A 22,677-nucleotide genomic window follows, 5' to 3' on the forward strand; every position below is an offset into this window, starting at 1 on the left:
GATTGTAATGCTTCCTGCTTTGGTCTTCTTCTTCAAAATTACTTTGGCTCTGAGGAGTCTTTGTGATTCCATGCAAGTATTAGGATTGCTTGTTCTAGCTTTGAGAAGAATACTGGTGTAATTTTGATTGGGATTGCATTGAATGTATAGATAGCTTTGGGTAGTATTGACATTTTAACAATCTTTACTCTTCCAATCTATGAGCACAGAATGTTTTCCAACTTCTTTATATCTTCTTCAATTTCCCTCATAAGCTTTCTATAGTTTTCAGCATACAGATCTTCTACATCTTTGGTTAGGTTTATTCCCAGGCATTGTATGTTTCTTGGTGCAATTGTGAATGGGATCAGTTTCTTTCTTTGTCTTTCTGTTGCTTCATTTTTAGTGTATAAGAATGCAACTGATTTCTGTAAATTATTTTTGTATTCTGCGACTTTGCTGAATTCATGTATCAGTTCTAACAGACTTTTGGTGGAGTCTATCATGTTTTCCCTGTATAATATCATGTCATCTGCAAAAAGTGAAAGCTTGACTTCATCTTTGGCAATTTTGATGCCTTTGATTTCCTTTTGTTGTCTGATTGCTGATCCTAGAACTTCCAACACTATGTTAAACAACAGCAGTGGGAGTGGACATCCCTGTCGTGTTCCTGATCTCAGGGGGACACCTCTCAGGTTTTCCCCATTGAAGATTATATTAGCTGCGGGCTTTTCATAAATGGCTTTTATGATGTTTAAGTATGTTCCTTCTATTCCGACTTTCCCTATGGGTTTTTATTAAGAAAAGATGCTGAATTTTGACAGATGCTTTTTCTGCATCAATTGACAAGATCATGTAGTTCTTACCTTTTCTTTTATTAATGTGATGTATCACACTTATTGATTTGCAAATGTTGAACCAGCTCTGCAGCCCAGGAATGAATCCCACTTGCTCATGGTGAAAAATTCTTTTTATATGCTGTTGAATTCGATTTACTTATATCTTGTTGACAATTTTTGCATCCATATTCATCAGGGATATTGGCCTGTAGTTCTCTTTTTTATCTGGGTCTCTGTCTGGTTTAGGAATCAAAGTAATCCTGGCTTCATAGAATGAGTCTGGAAGTTTTCCTTCCCTTTTTATTTTTTGGACAGTGTGAGAAGGATAGGTATTATCTCTGCTTTAAAAGTCTGGTAGCATTCCTCAGGGAAGCCATGTGGTCCTGGACTCTTATTTGTTGGGAGATTTTTGATAACTGATTCAATTTCTTTGCTGCTTATGGGTCTGTTCAAGTTTTCTATTTCTTCCTATTTGAGTTTAGGAAGTTGGTGGATGCTTAGAAATTTGTCCATTTCTTCCAGGTTGTCCAGTTTTTTGGCATATAATTTTCATAGTATTCCCTGATAATTGGTTGTATTTCTGAGGGATTGGTTGTAAGAATTGCACTTTCATCATGATTTTATCTATTTGGGTCATCTCCCTTTTCTTTTTGAGAAGACTGACTAGAGGTTTATCAACTTTGTTTATTTTTTTCAAAAAAAAAACTCTTGGTTTTATTGATCTGCTCTACAGTTTTTTTTTTTTAGATTCTATATTGTTTATTTATGCTCTGATCTTTATTATTCCTCTTCTTCTGCTTGATTTGGCGCGTATTTGCTGTTCTGCTTCCATTTCCTTTAGTGTGCTGTTAGATTTTGTATTTGGGATTTTTCTTGTTTCTTGAGATAGGCCTGGATTGCAATGTATTTTCCTCTCAGGAGTGCTTTTGCTGCATCCCAAAGCATTTGAATTCTTGTATTTTCATTTTCGTTTGTTTCCATGTATTTTTAAATTTCTTCTCTAATTGCCTGGTTGACCCATTCATTCTTTAGTAGGGTGTTCTTTAACCTCCATGCTTTTGGAGGTTTTCTAGACTTTTTCCTGTGGTTGATTTCAAGCTTCATAGAATTCTGGTCTGAAAGTGTGCATGGTATGATCTCAATTCTTGTATACTTATGAAGGGCTGTTTTGTGACCCAGTATGTGATCTATCTTGGAGAATGTGCCATGTTCACTTGAGAAGAAAGTATATTCGGTTGCTTTGGGATGCAGAGTTCTAAATATATCTGTCAAGTCCATCTGATCCAATGTGTCATTCACGGCCCTTCTTTCCTTATTGATCCTCTGTCTAGATGATCTATCCATTGTTGTAAATGGGGTATTAAAGTCCCCTGAAATTACTACATTCTTATCAATAAGGTTGCTTATGTTTGTGATTACTTGTTTTATATATTTGGGAGCTCCCATATTTGGCACATAGATATTTAAATTGTTAGCTCTTCCTATTGTATAGACCCTGTAATTATTATATAATGCCCTTCATCATCTCTTGTTACAGGCTTTAATTTAAAGTCTAGTTTGTCTGATATATGTATGGGTACTCCAGCTTTCTTTTGACTTCCAGTAGCATGACAGATAGTTCTCCATCCCCTCACTTGCAATCTGAAGGTTTCCTCAGGTCTAAAATGAGTCTCTTGTAGAAAGCAAATGGATGGGTATTGTTTTTTTATCCATTCTAATACCCTATGTCTTTTGGTTGGAGCATTTAGTCCATTTACATTCAGTGTTATTATAGAAAGTTATGGGTTTAGAGCCATTTTGATGTCTGTAGGTTTCATGCTTGTAGTGATGTCTCTGGTACTTTGTGGTCCTTGCAACATTTCACTCATAGAATCTCCCTTAAGATCTCTTGTTGGGCTGGTTTAGTGGTGATGAATTCCTTCAGTTTTTGTTTGTTTGGGAAGACCTTTATCTCTCCTTCTAAATGACACACTTGCTGGATAAAGGATTCTCTGCTGCATATTTTTTCTGTTTATCACATTGAAGATTTCCTGCCATTCCTTTCTGGCCTGCCAAGTTTCAGTAGAGAGATCCGTCACGAGCCTTATCAGTCTCCCGTTATATGTTAGAGCACATTTATCCCTAGCTGCTTTCAGAATTCTCTTTATACTTGTGTTTTGCCAGTTTCACTATGATGTGTCATGCAGAAGATGGATTCAAGTTATGTCTGAAGGGAGTTCTCTGTGCCTCTTGGATTTCAATGCCTTTTTCCTTCCCCAGTTCAGGGAAGTTCTCAGCTATGATTTCTTCAAGTACACCTTCAGCACCTTTTTCTCTCTCTTCCTCCCTGGAATCCCTATTATACGTATATTATTGCATTTCATCGCATCACTTAATTCTCTAATTCTTCCCCATTTTCCTGGATTTTTTATCTCTCTTTTTCTCAGCTTCCTCTTTTTCTATAATTTTATCTTCTAATTCACCTATTCTCTCCTCTGCCTCTTCAATCTGAGCTGTGGTCGCCTCCATTTTATTCTGTGCCTCATTTATAGCATTTTTTTTAGCTCCTCATGAATAGTTTAGTCCCGTTATCTCTGTAGCAATAGATTCTCTTCTGTTCTCTATGCTTTTTTCAAGCCCAGCGATTAAGTTTATGACTATTCTAAATTCTTGTTCCTTTATATTGCTTAAATCGTTTTTTGATCAATTCATTAGCTGTTGCTACTTCTGGAGTTTCTTTTGAGGAAAATTCTTTTGTTTTATCATTTTAGATATTTCCTGCGTGGCGCCAAACTGCAGTGCACTTCCTCTGTGCTGTCTGGAGTAACTTTTGTTGGTGGGAGGGTCCACAGTTGACCTGATGTCTTCCCCCAGCCCACTGCTGGGGCCATAGTCAGATTGGTATGTACCTTATCTTCCCCTCTCCCAGGGGCAGGACTCACTGCGGAGTGGTGTGGCCCCTGTCTGGGCTACTTTGCACACTGCCAGGCTTGTGGTGCTGCTTTGATGGGATCTGGCATATTAGCCAGGGTGGATCCGCAAGGTGCACAGGGGTGGGAGGGGCAGGCTTAGCTTGCTTTTCTATAGGTGGTCCCCTGCGGGAGGGGCCCTGCAGCACCAGGAGGGAGGCAGAGCCATCAGAGGGATGGATCCACAGAAGCAGTGTTTGGTGTTTGTGCGGTGCAAGCGTTTTCAGAGATGGGAACTGGCTCTCTTTGGGATTTTGGCTGGGCAATGGGAGAGGGAGATGGCGCTGGCCAGCACCTTTGTTCCGTGCCGAGTTGAGGTCTGTTGTCCAGGGTTCAACACCTCTCCCTCCTGCTTTCCTCTTGCCCTCCTGCTCTCAGAGCAGAGCTGTTGACTTATAACATTCCAGATATTAAGTCCCACTGGCTGTTAGAACTCATGCAGTCTGCCCCCTCTGCTTTTGCAAGCCAGACTCAGGGATTTTACCTTGCTGGGTGGGTTGCCCCTCCACTTCTCTGTCTCTCTCCTGCCAGTCAGTGTAGCATGCACCGCCTGTCTGCCCTTCCTACCCTCTTCCGTGTACCTCTTGTCTACACTTGGCTCCAGAGAGTCCGTTCTGCTAGTCTTCTGGTGGTTTTCTGGGTTATTTAGGCAGATATGGGTGGAATCTAAGTGATCAGCAGGACAAGGTGAGCACAGCGTCCTCCTACCCTGCCATCATGCAAAACATTCCCCCAGTCATATAAATTTAACATACACTTAATGAATACCTAGTGTGCAAAGACTTAAGGTATAAAAATATGTTTGAATAATAAACATGATCCCTAAGCAACTTAATAACTTAATAACAGGCATATAATGAGTATATTTTACACCAATTATATTAAGAAAAACATAGTTATATATTTTTTTAATATTTTATTTTATTTTTGAGAGAGAAACGACAGAGCATGAGTGGGGGAAGAGCAGAGAGAGGGGAGACACAGAATCCGAAGCAGGCTCCAGGCTCTGAGCCATCATCTCAGAGCCAGACATGGGGCTCAAACTCACAAACCATGAGATCATGACTAGATCAGTTCCTTTCATATAATGGAAGAATTTAAAACTATACTTATTAAACAAGAAGAGATATTATAAAAATTAAAAAAATAATAAATGTATATAAAATTTGCTGAGGGCCTCAAAGAAAAGTATTCCATAAACACTAGTTATTGGTTTTGCTCTATAGTTTAATTGTAGGCTTCCCCAATTTTTTTTTGAGAATATGCTTTTTACCCTTTAAAAAATCTTATTTTACATCTTGAACTTATTTATCATGCATATTTTTATATGTACACAGATAAAAAATATGCCAGTATTGTTCTCCTCAATCAATGCCATTGGTTTCACACTTACTTTTGATCTAGTTCATTTTAAAACAAACTTCTATTTGCCTTCTTCAGCTTATATCTTGAATCAAAAGTCTTTTTCTTCATTTGTCTTTGTCTCCTCCTGGCTCCCCATATTACTATTATACTGCTAATGTGAATATCTTCTCATATACAGCTTTTACCATCTGACATTGCTTTATTTGCATCTCATTCATATGCCATTTAAAAATACAAAATTCCCTGTCCTGTCTTTTCTTTTTTAATGATAAAAAAGGTTTTCCATTTTGTATTTATTTTCCTGTAAGTCAATCATGGTTCCTTCTGCAGGGGATTCTGTTAGAGAGATTTGCAATATAAAATTTGAATTTTTTTATTTTTAATTTTTCTAACCTAATATTTTAAATATCATTTTTCAAACAAGATAGTTGCTATAACCAGGCTTTCATGGAGTTTTATATATTTTTCTAGCTTAAGAGGTGGCTAAGATATTCTCTGAGGACAGGAGTTTGGTTAGAAGCATCCATTTAAAATATCTTGGCCATACAACACCCAGTGCTCATCCCAACAGATGCCCTCCTAAACCAATTTGAAAATAAATTTCATATTAAAAAATAAATAAATAAAAATAAAACATACAGGGAGAGGGGCAGAGGAAGAGAGAGAATCTTAATCAAGCTCCATGGCCAGCGTGGAGCCCAATGCAGGGCTCAGTCGCACGACCCTGAAATCATGACCTGAGAGAAAAGCAATAGTAAGACACTCAACCAACTGAGCCATCCAGGTGCCTTCACAAAAATCTTCTGATCCTCTCCAGGACTTTGTTACATTATCTCCCCTTGATTCTAGACCTGTAACTGGACATAAGTCTCAGTAGATGTCAAAGGGTACAAATTGAGACCCATAAACAGGTGTGATACACACTAAAATAAATGTATAATTTTATATTAAAAAAAATAAAAAAATAAAATACCTTGACCAGAGACAAGGAAGAGCTTTGCTGTCAGTAATGAAAATAATTCAGTAAATGATTAACTGAAGAATAAATTGATGCCTTACACAATCCAGGGACACAATAATTTAAAAAATTAAAAACAATCTAATCTATTATAAATAAATTCAGAAGTAGAGAACTGTATAGATTGTTTGTATTGAAACATAGTGCTTTAAATCATGGAATTCATCATTATATGAATGAATATGAGACTGCATATAGCTATCAAAAAGCTGGAAAATACAAATCATCATTACAAAGTACTGAATATTAATATTAATCATCATTATTATTGCTTAATGTATTCATGCAAATTTAAATATATTTCAATAAGCAAACATGAAATGAAGGCTACATTTGTTGACTGAATACACAAAAAGGATAAAATTCTGATGATGGGGCACCTGGGTGGCTCAATCGGTTGAGTGACCGACTCCGGCACAGGTCATGATCTCACAGTTTGTGAATTCGAGCCCTGCATTGGGCTCTGTGCTGACAGCTCAGAGCCTGGAGCCTGCTTCTGATTCTGTGTCTCCCTCTCTCTCTGCCCCTCCCCCACTCATGCTCTGTCTTTCTCTGTCTCAGAAATAAATAAACATTAAAAAATATTTAACATTCTGATGATGATTATTACATTCTCTACTTCATTTAGTGGTGTCACATAATTTTTTTCTGAGGATTTGAGTATTTAACAAATTTTGCCTGTTTCAAGAGACATTTAAACCTTCTGATTTTACTTTGAAAAAAAGTGATTCCTAGTAGATAAGCTACAGATAGCCATACCATTTCGTTCAGCACCATGTCACTTCTCAAATACATCATTATTCTAGATTCCAAACCCAGTCTAGAACTCTCTAAATTGAAAAACTAGTGGTGACCCTTCTATCATTTTTAAGCCTTTTAAGGAAACCATTAAAATGGCATAGAAATGTATCTTATACTAGAAGTATTCATGGTACTGGAAAAAATAATTTCCTCATTGGGGAAATATATATGGTGCTTAATTGGAATATTGTTGGCTGGCTTCTACATAGGCTCACCTAGCTTAAACATTTGCAGCTTAAACATTCTAAACACTTCTCTGAAATCAGTTTTTTCCAGAAATCACACCATGAATTTTCAGGCATATTCGGGTTCCTGGAGTTTTGCTTTAGTCCTTCAAACAATGCTTAAAATCAAATATCTAAATTAAATAATGTACCAATTTTTATAAAGCTAGAAGCCTTGTATAGAAAACCAGTTTACGTGTAAAATAACCATATTAATAAAAATGAGGTTTTAATTACTCTCTTAGACATCAGATTTTTTACTATTTATCAAATAGATATGACTTCTGGAGGTATATTTGTCTACACAAATATAATTATACTATCAAAATTTACCTAGTTTAAAGTACTTTATAATTTTTCTCCACTTGTTTTTTTGGATGTTTTGTAAATAGTAATATCATTTCAACTATGTTTGATCTTTTATAATATAAATTGGTAACTGTATGAGGCAAAATATTAACTCCTATCTGAGATAATATTCTACATACCCCACAAAATAGTGGTTGACCTTATTTGGGTATTGATGGCTGTAAATTATCATTGTACCAAAAAAAATCTGATATTGCCAAACAACTCTGGATTTGGTGAAGGAATTACTTGTGTATTTTTTGGATCTTAAGGCATCATGTCTTACATTTCATAAAACTATAAGTAAACGTGAACTATTGCCTTACATAACCTCAGGAGTTATTCCAAAGTATCTCCATGCTTTGCTACACAGTTCCTTGACAATTGTTTTATCTGCTACAGCTGTTAAGCTTTCTTAAAGTTGTGATTGCTCCAATGAGTTAGTGATAGGTGATTCACGCATATTTGTAGTGCACTGCCAAAATGATTTATCACAAATTCTTTTTACTGACAATAGCCTTTGTGTTGTCTGCTAGTGTGATATTGAAAGATTTTTTAGGGTGTCTTGGTGGCTCAGTCAGCCAAGCATCTGACTTCAGCTCAGGTAATGATCTCATGTTTCTGGGTTCTAGCCCCATGTCGGGCTCTGTGCTGACAGCTCAGAGCCTGGAGCCTGTTTCGTGGATTCTGTGTCTCCCTTTCTTTCTGCCCCTCCCCTGCTCGTACTCTGTTTCTCTCTCTGTCTCTCTCTCAAAAATAAATAAAACATTAAAAAAGAAATATTTTTTAAATTGCTTTTTTATCACAAATAACTGAATGCAAACCTCTATGCTTTCACAGATGTTTAGAAATTTTTGTTTTACAAATAACTGGATTTGTCTTCCTAGTTGCAGTTATCAGTGTTGTTTTAAAATATAACTGTGTAAACAAAGAAACAGACTCTTGACTATAGAGAAAACTGATGATTATGAGAGGGGAGGTGGCTGGGTGGATATATTAAATAGGTTATGGGGATTAAAGAATGTACTTGTGATGAACACCAGGTGTTATATGGAAGTGTTGAATCACTATATTTTACACCTGAAAGTAAACTTACACACTATGTTAACAAACTGGAATTTAAGTAAAAACTGAAAAAAAGAAAACTACTTATTTTGATGATTGTTTAGGCCATATTTGTAGTTATTTTAAATGTTCCTTTCTCCAATGATTTTCACAGAAACAGTGCACAAATGTTTGATGTGTAGAGTTCAGATTCAACTTGTAGATTAAAGAAAGGATTATCTTTGTATGGCTTGTATGTAACTTTGTGTGTTTTTTAATCTCTATTTTATTCTCATGTGGTTTTCTCTTTGTGTTGTATTTAAAGAACATGACTGTTGGGGCGCCTGGGTGGCGCAGTCGGTTAAGCGTCCGACTTCAGCCAGGTCACGATCTCGCGGTCCGTGAGTTCGAGCCCCGCGTCGGGCTCTGGGCTGATGGCTCAGAGCCTGGAGCCTGTTTCCAATTCTGTGTCTCCCTCTCTCTCTGCCCCTCCCCCGTTCATGCTCTGTCTCTCTCTGTCCCAAAAATAAATAAACGTTGAAAAAAAAAAAAAAAAAAAGAACATGACTGTATAATGTATCTTCCAAATAAGGACAACTTCTGAACACGAAAGGGACCTTTCTTAATAATTAAAGATGGGCAATTAAAATATACAGTAACAATATATAAAACCCAAAACATCTAGACTAGCTCCTTCTTTGCAAGTATACATTCTCTCTTCTTACTGAAAGTCTGGACTACCTTGAGCCACAGAGTTGCTACTTCTTGCATAATATCGATGAAGTCAACTATTGCACAAACTCAAGCTGAACTCTTCATTTATTTTAGCTAAACAACTTTCAGGATGTGTTAGCTCAACTGGGAAATGATTAGCCTGTGAATTATCTTACATCAGGCATGGTAACATCAAATTTATATAGGGTGAATCCTTCTCTAAGCTGGCATTGTTCCCCTCATATAGTGTTTCTTAAAACTAAATATGTAAGATAATGGCAGGGAAACATACATAATTACATTAAAATTATTTTATTTTGGATATATTTCCTTAATATTTAAATATGTGAAGATCACCTCTATGTTGTTTCCATGCACTGAATTATAAAAAGTAGGAGGTATTAGACTTCTGGCTAAGGTTCTAAACAACTAAGTTTTCAAGAAGCTAAATATCTTACCCAGTTTCTCCTTTTCTACAGTTTTTCCTAAACAGCTATTTATCTAGAGGTAATTTAAGTATAGTCTAAAGACAGAATGAGCTACAGAACCTTTTGAGCATCTTTCCAAAATAAGAATTAGGTTGTAGATCAAGAGCCTTCAGTGGTTTCTGTAGAAGAATGGTGACTTTACCTGTATTGACATATTCTTCATAAATACTTTTAAACAGAACAGTTTACATTTTTCTTCATTATACTACTTTGAGAATAATTGATACCATTGATACAGTACCAAATTTGTACTCTGTTATTGTTTGTTTATTAATTCACTAATTCACTAACATAAAAAACATAATGTCACCAATAATCAGTTAATTATATTGGGGTCATATGTTTTCATTTTATTTATGGATTTTCCTGGGTTTTTCACCTAGGGGTTTGGAGATTGCATATAGATAGATGGATAGATGGAAAGATAGATACACACATACATACATATACATATACATATACATATACATATACATATACATATATTTTACATATATTTTACATATATTTATAAATATTTATAGATACATGTACACTTATAAATACATTTTTAAAATATAAACATGGGAACATAAGTCACCATCAGAAAATATATTTATATATCTACGTCTACATCTCTATTTGTCTAATCTGTATGTAAACAATGTATATTCTGATGGTAATTTAAGTTCCCATGCCTTATTCTAGTAGAGTTAATCATTTCTTAAAGATATATTTAAAGGTTTTCCTGAAAAATCTTCAACATGGATTGCCTCATTGAACTAGATATGATGAAGAATTCTATATTGAAAGCCAATTGTGCATATCAGGATTACTTATCCTTTATATCACATTATTTATGAAAAGTGAAGGAATTCAATTGATTAGTAGACACATTTCAGGTACTTTTATTTTGAAATTTGCCTTTAATTCTTAGAAATTACTTTAATAATTTAACATAGTCCCTAATAAAAATAATTGAATTAAATTGAAGTATTTAGTTAATAGATTTAATAGCAATTGCTGCTACAATTCCTAAATAATTCTGGTGATAACATGAATCAAGTTAAATACAAAATGTGGCTAGTGGTTGATTTTAGAATAATGATGTTGTGAAATGCAACTTGCTTATTATCAGGTTCCTTGACTTTATATTAAGTGTTCTTCTTCCACCTCTTGGAAGTTTGCCAAAAATCATAAACAATTTTGATCATAGAAAAATGTATTTTTCAGAAGCTAAAATCAGTACTTACTAGATATTTACCAGTTTACTATAATTGATAAGGTTTTACTATATTTGAAAAATATATACTTCAATGTAAAATTTTTGAGAACTTGTGATATTATTAGAATTATTACAATTAGAATTCAACAAGCAAAACATGACTTCAAAGTCTAGGTTCGTGGAAGTTAAGATGTCAGAGTTATAGGAGGACTCTATTCTTGCCTCATCCCATGAACAAAGCTAGATAAATATCAAATCAGAATGATTTCTCTCAGTCCTCAGAACAAACTGAGGACTGAAAGAACAAACTGCACAGCTAAAAGGAGACAAGAGGCCACATTGTGAAAGGTAGGAGGTACAGAGATGTGATTTGGGGGAGAAAAGAATCATGGGTGCTGTGGAGAGGAGGGAGTGCTGATCATGAAAAGAGTGGAGAGACAGTGAAAGGGTGGCAGACAGCAGTGAACAGAAGATTGCACAAGAAAAACACTTCCCCAAAATCATTGACTGGGAAAAAGCGAGGGGCTGATTATTGTGTTTTCATAAGCAATGGAGCTCAAACATTGAAATTTTAGAAGTTCGTGCTGTGGATAATGCAGAGGTTGGCAGGTGCAGCAGTGCTCCTGTGAAGGAGGGCAGAGGCCTGGGAGCAGACAGTATCATCTGATGATCCCCTAGGATGCACTGGGAGAAACGTTTCACTCTTCTTGAAGTGTATCTGGGAGAGGTGGTATTGCCTCTCAGGGGACAAAAGAGTCAGCAAGTGCCATATTGCTGCCCCATTCCTTAACATAGGGGCAGAGACACCTACAGAGGGCAGCTAACCTGCACACTGGCTTTTTGCTATGCTTTATTCTAAACTTCAAGTTCCTGCATGTTGGTGAGACTCCCCTCCTGTGACAAACAAGCACTGGCTCCAGTGCAGTGAGACCCTCCCCCAGAGGACAAGCATGGATCTACATTGCCCTGGGTCCCTAAAGTTTTGAGTTTTGAAACTCAGCCAGCATGCCTGAGATAAAACACAGGTGCACTCTGCTGATTGGTAGGCAGATGACACGGACACAGCCTGGGTGAAGGCAGGGATCTAAAGGACTCCTAGGACACATGAAAGGAGATAGTCCACTCTGCCATGAAGGCTTCCCAGACAGCAGTGGGAATGAACTTCCCTCTCCAGGGATAAAGGAGAAAGCTGGTGCCATGTTTCTCCCCTACCCATGAGCATGGGCCAACTTCAGTGAGCATAAAAGTACTAACAAGTGGGGTCCTCCACTGCTTACACCAAGCCCCACCCCCATGTCCTCTGCAGGTGCTTCCTTAGTAGAGCAAGTGTGCCTGAGTGTCAGAGCAATGGGCATCTCCCCCAGAAGACCAGCACAAACCCACTGCACCTAATTTCTACTTACCATAGAGTGCTGCAAATCTTCAGCTATAGTAGAAATAGGGTCTGGCCTCTTTTAACAAGCAGACCAGAAGACACCTAGTTAAAACTCACCACACTCTAAACAAGGTCGAAACAATCCCCACTGAAGGCAAAGAGAAAGTCTTTAGAGAATTGAGGGGAAAAAGCATCCAAAACACAGCAGAAGAGTGCACACAGCATACCCAAGAAATATTTCCTTAAGCACCAGACCCTGGATAGTATGTGACTTCTTAATAAAGCCATTACTTTCAGGAGCAGGAAACATAACAGGTTTTCTTAGCACACAGAAAAAGACAGAGACCTAGACAAAGTGCCAAGATGGAGGAATTCATCCCAAAAGAAAGAAAAAGGTCATAGCCATGGATCTAATTGGAAGAGATATAAATGATATGCCTGATCGAGAATTTAAAACAACCATCATAAGGATCCTAGCTGGTTTGACAAAAGCATAGAAGACACCAGGGAGTCTCTTACTGCAGACTTATTATAAAAGACTTAAAAATTAGTCAGGCTTCAATTAACACGCTATAACCAGGATACAAAACTGACTGAATGTAATGACCACAAGGATGGAAGAAGGAAAGAGTAAGTAATATAGAAGATAAAATTATGGAAAATAATGAAACTAAAGAGAAGAGGGAAAGAAAAATCTTGGATCACTAATGTAGACGTATAGAACTCAGCATCTCCATAAAGCATAATACCATTGTATCATAGGAATCACAGAAGAAGAGAGGGAAAAGGGACAGGAAGTTTATTTGAGCAAATTATAGCTGAAAACTTCACTAATCTGGAGAAGTAAACAGACATCCAAATCCAGAAGGCATAGAGAACTCCCATCAAAATCAACAAAAACAGGCCATCACCAAGACATACTGAAGTAAAAATTTCAAAATACAAAGGTAAAGAAAAAAAAAATCCTAAAATCAGCAACAGAAAAGAAATTACTAATTTATAAGGGAAGACTAATAAGGTTAGCAGCAGACCTATCTACCTAAAGTAGGCAGGCCAGGAGGGAGCGGCATGATACATTTAACATGCTGAATGGGACAACTGTGCAGCCAAGAATATTTTATCCAGCAAGGCTATCACACAGAATAGAAAGAGAGATAATGAATTTCCTAGACAAACAAAAACTAAATGTGTTAGGGGGCGCCTGGGTGGCGCAGTCGGTTGAGCGTCCGACTTCAGCCAGGTCACGATCTCGCAGTCCGTGAGTTCGAGCCCTGCGTCAGGCTCTGGGCTGATGGCTCAGAGCCTGGAGCCTGTTTCCGATTCTGTGTCTCCCTCTCTCTCTGCCCCTCCCTTGTTCATGCTCTGTCTCTCTCTGTCCCAAAAATGAATAAACGTTGAAAAAAAAAAAAACCTAAAGGTGTTAGTGCCCCCTAAACCAGCGCTGCAAGAAATATTAAAGGGGAACCCTGGAGTGGGAAAGAAAGATCAAAAGTGACAAGGACTAGAAAGTAACAGAAAATCTCCTGAAACAATGAAGTAACGGGTAATAAAATGGCACTAAATTCATATCTATCAATAATCACTTTGAATGTAAATAGACTAAATGGATGTAATGTAATGGATACATTACATGGAATATAAATGGATACATCTATATATATAAGATACAGGATGGAGATTATATATATATATATATATATATATAGAGAGAGAGAGAGAGAGATTATATGTGTATATATATACATATATATTATATTTTATATATGTAGATTATATATATGTATATGTACGTGTGTATATATATGTACATATATATACACATATGTACATATATATGTATATATATGTATATATATACATATACATGTACATATATATGGGTGTGTGTGTGTGTGTGTATATATATATATATATAAAAGACCCATCTGTATGCTGCCTATATGAGGCTCATTTTAGACCTAAAGACACCTAAAGATTAAAGGTGGAGGATGGAGAAACATTTACCATGCTAATGGATGACAAAAGAAAACCCAAGTAGCATACTTACATAAACTAGATGATAAGCCAAAGACTGCAAACTGAGGCAAAGAAGGGCACTAGATCACAATAAAGGGGTTTATCCACCAAGAAGATCTAACAATTATACATATTTATGACACCAGTGTGAGGGTAACTAAACACATAAAACAATAAGAAAAATAAAGAAATTCATTGATAACTGTACAGTTATACTAGGGGGCATTAATACCATACTTATAGCAATGGACAGATTATCTAAGCAGAAAATCAACAAGGAAACAATGGCTTTGAATGACACACTGGACCAGATGGAGTTAACAGAAAACTTCAGAACATTTCATTCTAAAGCACAAGAATAGACATTCTTTTAGAGTGCACATGGGACATTTCCCAGAAGAGACCACATGCTGAGTCACAAATCAGGCCTCAACAAATACAAAAAAAAATTGAAGTCATACCATGCATATTTCCTGACCACAATGCTATGGAACCTGAAGTTACCACAAGAAAAAATTTGGAAAGAACACTAATACATGGAAGTTAAAGAACATCCTACTAAAGAATGAATGAGTTAACCAAGAAATTAAAGAAATAAAGAAGGCACCTGGGTGGCTCAATCAGTTAAGCATCCAACTCTTGCTTTCAGCTCAGGTCATAATCTCACAGTTGGTGAGATCTGGCCCCGAGTCAGGCTCTGTGCTGACAGCATGGATCCTGCTTGGGATTCTCTCTCTCCTTCGGTCTCTGCCCCTCCCATGCTTGGGCAGACACTGTCTCTCTCTGTCTCTCTCTCTCTGTCTCTCTCTCTCTCTCAAAATAAATCAGTAAACATTTACAAAAAATAAAGAAGAAAAATAAAAAATTACATGGAAACAAATGAAAATGAAAACACGATGGTCCAAAAACTTTGGGATGCAGCAAAAGTGTTTTGTTTTTTAGATTCCACATATGAGTAAAATATGTATTTGCCTTTCTCTGTATGACCTATTTCACTTAGCATAATATCTTATAAGTTCATTCATGTTGTCACAAATGGCAAGATCTCATCACTTTTTATGGCTAATATTTGTGTGTGTGTGTGTGTGTGTGTGTGCGCGTGTGTGACAGAGAAAGAGAAAGAGAGAGCATGAATATGCACCACATTTCTCTATCCATTCAACTACCAATGAACACTTGGGTTGCATATGTATCTTGGCTATTGTAAGTATTGCTGCAATAAATATAGGAGTGTATGTATCTTTACAAATTAGCATTCTCATTTAGGGGGTAAATACCCAGTCATGAAATTATTGGATCCTATGATATTTCTATTTTTATTTTTTTTGAAGAAGCTCCATACTGTTTTCTGTAGTGGCTGCACCAATTTACATTCTCACCAATAGTGTACAAGAGCTCTCTTTAATCCATATCTTTGCCAAAACTAGTTTTTGTTTTATTTTTTATTTTTTATTTAAATTCCAGGTAACATACAGTGTAATATTAATTTCAGGTGTACAATATAGTGATTCAACATATCCATAAAATACCTTTTGCTCATCAAAACAAGCGCAGTCCTTAAACCCCATCACCTGTTTAACCCATTCCCCCACCCACCTCCCTTCTAATAACCATCAGTTTGTTCTCTATAGTTAAGAATCTGTTTCTTGGTTTGCCTCTCTCTCTCTTTTTTTCCCCTTTGCTCATTTGTTTTTTGTTTGTTTGTTTCTTTCTTTCTTAAGTTCCACATATGAGCTAAATAATATGGAATGTCTTTCTCTGAATGACTAATGTGCTTAGCATAATGTTCTCTAGTTCCATCCATGTCCTTGCAAATGGCAAGATTGCAGTCTCTTTTGTGGCTGAGTACTATTCCATTGTATATATGTACAACATCTTCTTTACCCATTCAACAGTTGATGGACACTTGGTCTGTTTCCATGATATGGCTATTGTAGACAATGCTGCTCTAAACATCGGGGTGCATGTATTCCTTTGAATTAGTATTTTTGTATTTTTTGGGTAAATGCCCAATAGTACAATTGCTGGATTGTAGAGGAGTTGTATTTTTAACTTTTTAAAGAACCTCCATATTTTTTTCCAGAGTGGCTGCATGAATTTCCATTCTCACCAATACTGCAAGAATGTTCCCCTTTCTCAAAATCCTTGCCAACACCTGTTGTTTAGTTTTTTTTTTTTTTTTTTTGTTTATTTTTGAGAGAGACAGAGACTGAGTGTGAGTGGGGTAGGGGCAGAGATGGAGACACACAATCAGAAGCAGTCTCCAGGCTCCCAGCCGTCAGCATAAAGCCCAATGCGGGGCTTGACACACAAACTGCTAGGTAATGACCTGAGCCAAAGTAGGATGCATAACCGACTGAGCCACCAAGGCATCCTCTTGTTTTTTATTTTAGCCATCCTCACAGGTGTGAGCTGGTATCTCATTGTGGTTTTTATTTGGACTTCCTTAATGATGAGTGATGTTCAGCATTTTTTGATGCATCTGTGGTCATCTGTGTGTCTTCTTTTGAAAAATGTCTATTCAGATCGTCTACCCATTTTTTAGTCATTTTGGTTTTTTTTGATATTGAGTTGTATAATGTCTTTATATATTTTGTATATTAACCCCTTATCAAATATAACATTAGCAAATATATTCTCCCATTCATTAGGTTACCTTTTTTATTTCAAACTATACTACGAAGCTGTAGTGATCAAAACCATATGGCATTGACACAAAAATAGACACATAGATCAATAGAACTAAAGACAGAGGCCAGAAATAAACTCACGCTTATATGGTCCATCAATGTATGACAGAGTAGGCAAAAATATACAATGGGGAAAATACAGTTTCTTCAATAAATTGTACTGGGTAAACTGGACAACTACATACAACAACAACAACAACAAAACTGGACTATTTTATAGCACCAAACACAAAAATAAGCTAAAAATATATTAAAGAGCTAAATGTGAGACCTGAAACCATAAAAAGCATAGAAAAGAACATAAGCAGTAATTTCTATGACATCAGCCATAGCAAAATTTTTCTAAATTTGTCTCCTAATGTAAGGGACAGAAAAGCCAAAAGAAACTATAGAGATATTAAATTAAAAAATATAGGGATATTAAACTATAGGGCTATTAAAATATATTTTAAAATAAATTTTTATATTAATTTTTCATATTTGTATAAATACAATTTTACATTATTTAAAATAAATATTTAAAAAATATTTAAAATAAAACATTAAAATAAAAAAGCTTTTGCACATAAAAGAAAACCATCAACAAATGCATGTCTTTTCAGTTAAAACAATTAATGATTGGGGCACCTGGGTGGTTCAATCAGTTAAGCGACCAACTCTTGATTTCAGCTCAGTTCATTGATTTCATTGTTGGGAGATTGAGCACAGCATTGGGCGTGAAGTCTGCTTAAGATTCTCTCTCTCCCTCTCCTAGGGCCCCTTGGCCACTCTTCCTCTCTCTCCATTTTCTCTCTCTCTCTCAAAAAACAAAAAACAAACAAACAAAAAACAAAACACTGTTTAAAATCACATACTTGAAAATGTATTCCTTAAAGTACTTTTTTTGTTTTATTTTTTTTTCAATATATGAAGTTTATTCTCAAATTGGTTTCCATACAACACCCAGTGCTCATCCCAAAAGGTGCCCTCCTCAATACCCGTCACCCACCCTCCCCTCCCTCCCACCCCCCATCAACCCTCAGTTTGTTCTCAGTTTTTAACAGTCTCTTATGCTTTGGCTCTCTCCCACTCTAACCTCTTTTTTTTTTTTTCCTACACCTCCCCCATGGGTTTCTGTTAAGTTTCTCAGGATCCACAAAAGAGTGAAACCATATGGTATCTGTCTTTCTCTGTATGGCTTATTTCACTTAGCATCACACTCTCCAGTTCCATCCACGTTGCTACAAAGGGCCATATTTCATTCTTTCTCATTGCTACGTAGTATTCCATTGTGTATATAAACCACAATTTCTTTATCCATTCATCAGTTGATGGACATTTAGGCTCTTTCCATAATTTGGCTATTGTTGAGAGTGCTGCTATAAACATTGGGGTAAAAGTGCCCCTATGCATCAGTACTTCTGTATCCCTTGGGTAAATTCCTAGCAGTGCTACTGCTGGGTCATAGGGTAGGTCTATTTTTAATTTTCTGAGGAACCTCCACACTGTTTTCCAGAGTGGCTGCACCAATTTGCATTCCCACCAACAGTGCAAGAGGGTTCCCGTTTCTCCACATCCTCTCCAGCATCTATAGTCTCCTGATTTGTTCATTTTGGCCACTCTGACTGGCGTGAAGTGATATCTGAGTGTGGTTTTGATTTGTATTTCCCTAATGAGGAGCGACGTTGAGCATCTTTTCATGTGACTGTTGGCCATCCGGATGCCTTCTTTACAGAAGTGTCTATTCATGTTTTCTGCCCATATCTTTACTGGGTTATTTGTTTTTCGGGTGTGGAGTTTGGTGAGCTCTGTATAGATTTTGGATACTAGCCCTTTGTCTGATATGTCATTTGCAAATATCTTTTCCCATTCCATTGGTTGCCTTTTAGTTTTGTTGGTTGTTTCCTTTGCTGTGCAGAAACTTTTTATCTTCATAAGGTCCCAATAGTTCATTTTTCCTTTTAATTCCCTGGCCTTTGGGGATGTGTCGAGTAAGAGATTGCTACGGCTGAGGTCAGAGAGGTATTTTCCTACTTTCTCCTCTAGGGTTTTGATGGTTTCCTGTCTCCCATTCAGGTCCTTTATCCATTTTGAGTTTATTTTTGTGAATGGTGTGAGAAAGTGGTTTAGTTTCAATCCTCTGCATGTTGCTGTCCAGTTCTCCCAGTACCATTTGTTAAAGAGACTGTCTTTTTTCCATTGGATATTCTTTCCTGCTTTCTCAAAGATGAGTTGGCCATACGTTTGTGGGTCTAGTTCTGGGTTTCTATTCTATTCCATTGGTCTATGTGTCTGTTTTTGTGCCAATACCATGCTGTCTTGATGATTACAGCTTTGGAGTAGAGGCTAAAGTCTGGGATTGTGATGCCTCCTGCTTTGGTCTTCTTCTTCAAAATTACTTTGGCTATTCGGGCCTTTTGTGGTTCCATATGAATTTTAGGATTGTTCTAGTTTTGAGAAAAATGCTGGTGCAATTTTGATTGGGATTGCATTGAATGTGTAGATAACTTTAGGTAGTATTGACATTTTGACAATATTTATTCTTCCAATCCATGAGCACGGAAAGTTTTTCCATTTCTTTACATCTTCTTCAGTTTCCTTCATAAGCTTTCTATACTTTTCAGCATACAGATCTTTTACATCTTTGGTTAGATTTATTCCTAGGTATTTTATGCTTCTTGGTGCAATTGTGAATGGGATCAGTTTCTTTATTTGTCTTTCTTTTGCTTCATTATTAGTGTATAAGAATGCAACTGATTTCTGTACATTGATTTTGTATCCTGCAACTTTGCTAAATACATATATCAGTTCTAGCAGACTTCTGGTGGAGTCTATCAGATTTTCCATGTATGATATCATGTCATCTGCAAAAAGTGAAAGCTTAACTTCATCTTTGCCAATTTTGATGCCATTGATTTCATTTTGTTGTCTGATTGCTGATGCTAGAACTTCCAACACTATGTGAAACAACAGCGGTGAGAGTGGACATCCCTGTCGTGTTCCTGATCTCAGGGAAAAAGCTCTCAGTTTTTCCCCATTGAGGATGATGTTAGCTGTGGGCTTTTCATAAACGGCTTTGATGATGTTTAAGTATGTTCCTTCTATCCCGACTTTCTCGAGGGTTTTTATTAAGAAATGTTGCTGAATTTTGTCAAAGGTCTTTTCTGCATCGATTGACAGGATCATATGGTTTTATCTTTTATTTCATTAATGTGATGTATCACGTTGATTGATTCACGAATGTTGAACCAGCCCTGCATCCCAGGAATGAATCCCACTTGATCATAGTGAATAATTATTTTTATATGCTGTTGAATTCGATTTGCTAGTATCTTATTGAGAATTTTTGCATCCATTTTCATCAGGGATATTGGCCTGTAGTTGTCTTTTTTGCTGGGTCTCTGTCTGGTTTAGGAATCAAAGTAATACTGGCTTCATAGAATGAGTCTGGAAGTGTTCCTTCCGTTTCTATTTCTTGGAATAGCTTGAGAAGGATAGGTATTATCTCTGCTTTAAACGTCTGGTAGAACTCCCCTGGGAAGCCATCTGGTCCTGGACTCTTATTTGTTGGGAGATTTTTGATGACTGATTCCATTTCCTCGCTGGTTATGGGTCTGTTCAAGCTTTCTATTTCCTCCTGATTGAGTTTTGGAAGCGTGTGGGTGTTTGTGGAATTTGTGCATTCCTTCCAGGTTGTCCAGTTTATTGGCATATAACTTTTCATAGTATTCCCTGATAATTGCTTGTATCTCTGAGGGATTGGTTGTAATAATTCCATTTTCATTCATGATTTTGTCTATTTGGTTCATCTCCCTTTTCTTTTTGAGAAGCCTGGCTAGAGGTTTATCAATTTTGTTTATTTTTTCAAAAAACCAACTCTTGGTTTCATTGATCTGCTCTACAGTTTTTTTTTTTTTTTTTTTTAGAGTCTATATTGTTTATTTCTGCTCTGATGTTTATTATTTCTCTTCTGCTGCTGGGTTTGGGGTGTATTTGCTGTTCTGCTTCTTTTTCCTTTAGGTGTGCTGTTAGATTTTGTATTTGGGATTTTTCTTGTTTCTTGAGATAGGCCTGGATTGCAATGTAGTTTCCTCTCAGGACTGCCTTCACTGCATCCCAAAGCGTTTGGATTGTTGTCTTTTCATTTTCATTTGTTTCCATATATTTCTTAATTTCTTCTCTAATTGTCTGGTTGACCCACTCATTCTTTAGTAGGGTGTTCTTTAACCTCCATGCTTTTGCAGGTTTTCCAGACTTTTTCCTGTGGTTGATTTCAAGCTTCATAGCATTGTGGTCTGAAAGTATGCATGTTATGATCTCAATTCTTGTATACTTATGAAGGGCTGTTTTGTGACCCAGTATGTGATCTATCTTGGAGGTTGTTCCATGTGCATACGAGAAGAAAGTATATTCTGTTGTTTTGGGATGCAGAGTTCTAAATATATCTGTCAAGTCCATCTGATCCAATGTATCATTCAGGGCCCTTCTTTCTTTATTGACCATGTGTCTAGATGATCTATCCATTTCTGTAAGTGTAGTGTTAAACTCCACTGCAATCACCACATTCTTATCAATAAGGTTGTTTATGTTTGTGAGTAATTGTTTTATATATTTAGGGGCTCCTGTATTCGGCATATAGACATTTAAAGTTGTTAGCTCTTCCTGATGGATAGACCCTGTGATTAGTATATAATGCCCTTCTTCATCTCTTGTTACAGCCTTGTTTTTAAAGTCTAGTTTGTCTGATGTAAGTATGGCTACTCCAGCTTTCTTTTGACTTCCAGTGGCATGATAAATAGTTTTCCATCCCCTCACTCTCAATCTGAATGTGTCCTCAGGTCTAAAATGAGTCTCTTGTAGAGAGCAAATAGATGGGTCTTGTTTTTTTACCCATCCTGATACCCTATGTCTTTTGGTTGGCACATTTAGTCCATTTACATTGAGTGTTATTATAGAAAAATATGGGTTTAGAGTCATTGTGATGTCCATAGTTTTCATGCTTGTAGCGATGTCTCTGCTACTTTGTCTCACAGGATCCCCCTTAGGATCTCTTGTAGGGCTGGTTTAGTGGTGACGAATTCCTTCAGTTTTTGTTTGCTTGGGAAGACCTTTATCTCTCCTTCTATTCTAAATGACAGACTTGCTGGGTAAAGGATTCTCGGCTGCATATTTTTTCTGTTCATCACATTGAAGATCTCCTGCCATTCCTTTCAGACATGCCAAGTTTCAGTAGAGAGATCAGTCACGAGTATAGGTCTCCCTTTATATGTTAGAGCACATTTATCCCTAGCTGATTTCAGAATTTTCTCTTTATCCTTGTGTTTTGCCAGTTTCACTATGATATGTTGTGCAGAAGATCGATTCAAGTTACGTCTGAAGGGATTTCTCTGTGCCTCTTGGATTTCAATGCCTTTTTCCTTCCCCAGATCCGGGAAGTTCTCAGCTATTATTTCTTCAAGTACACCTTCAGCACCTTTCCCTCTCTCTTCCTCCTCTGGAATACCAATTATGTGTAGATTATTTCTCTTTAGTGCATCACTTAGTTCTCTAATTTTCCCCTCATACTCCTGGATTTTTTTTATCTCTCTTTTTCTCAGCTTCTTCTTTTTCCATAATTTTATCTTCTAGTTCACCTATTCTCTCCT

The 22,677-nt window shown here is 36.7% G+C and overlaps 1 long non-coding RNA gene across 1 annotated transcript; it reads right to left on the bottom strand.

The window, feature by feature from the left end:
- Positions 1 to 2,682: 2,682 nt before the first annotated feature.
- On the bottom strand, positions 2,683 to 22,178 carry LOC123594911. The gene is made up of 2 exons (XR_006710932.1): positions 22,141 to 22,178; positions 2,683 to 2,763 (listed from the first exon to the last, which is right to left on the bottom strand). It is a non-coding gene; the product is annotated as an uncharacterized LOC123594911 (long non-coding RNA).
- Positions 22,179 to 22,677: the final 499 nt, after the last annotated feature.

Source organism: Leopardus geoffroyi, chromosome X, assembly GCF_018350155.1.
Source record: "Leopardus geoffroyi isolate Oge1 chromosome X, O.geoffroyi_Oge1_pat1.0, whole genome shotgun sequence".
Lineage (NCBI taxonomy): Eukaryota > Metazoa > Chordata > Mammalia > Carnivora > Felidae > Leopardus > Leopardus geoffroyi.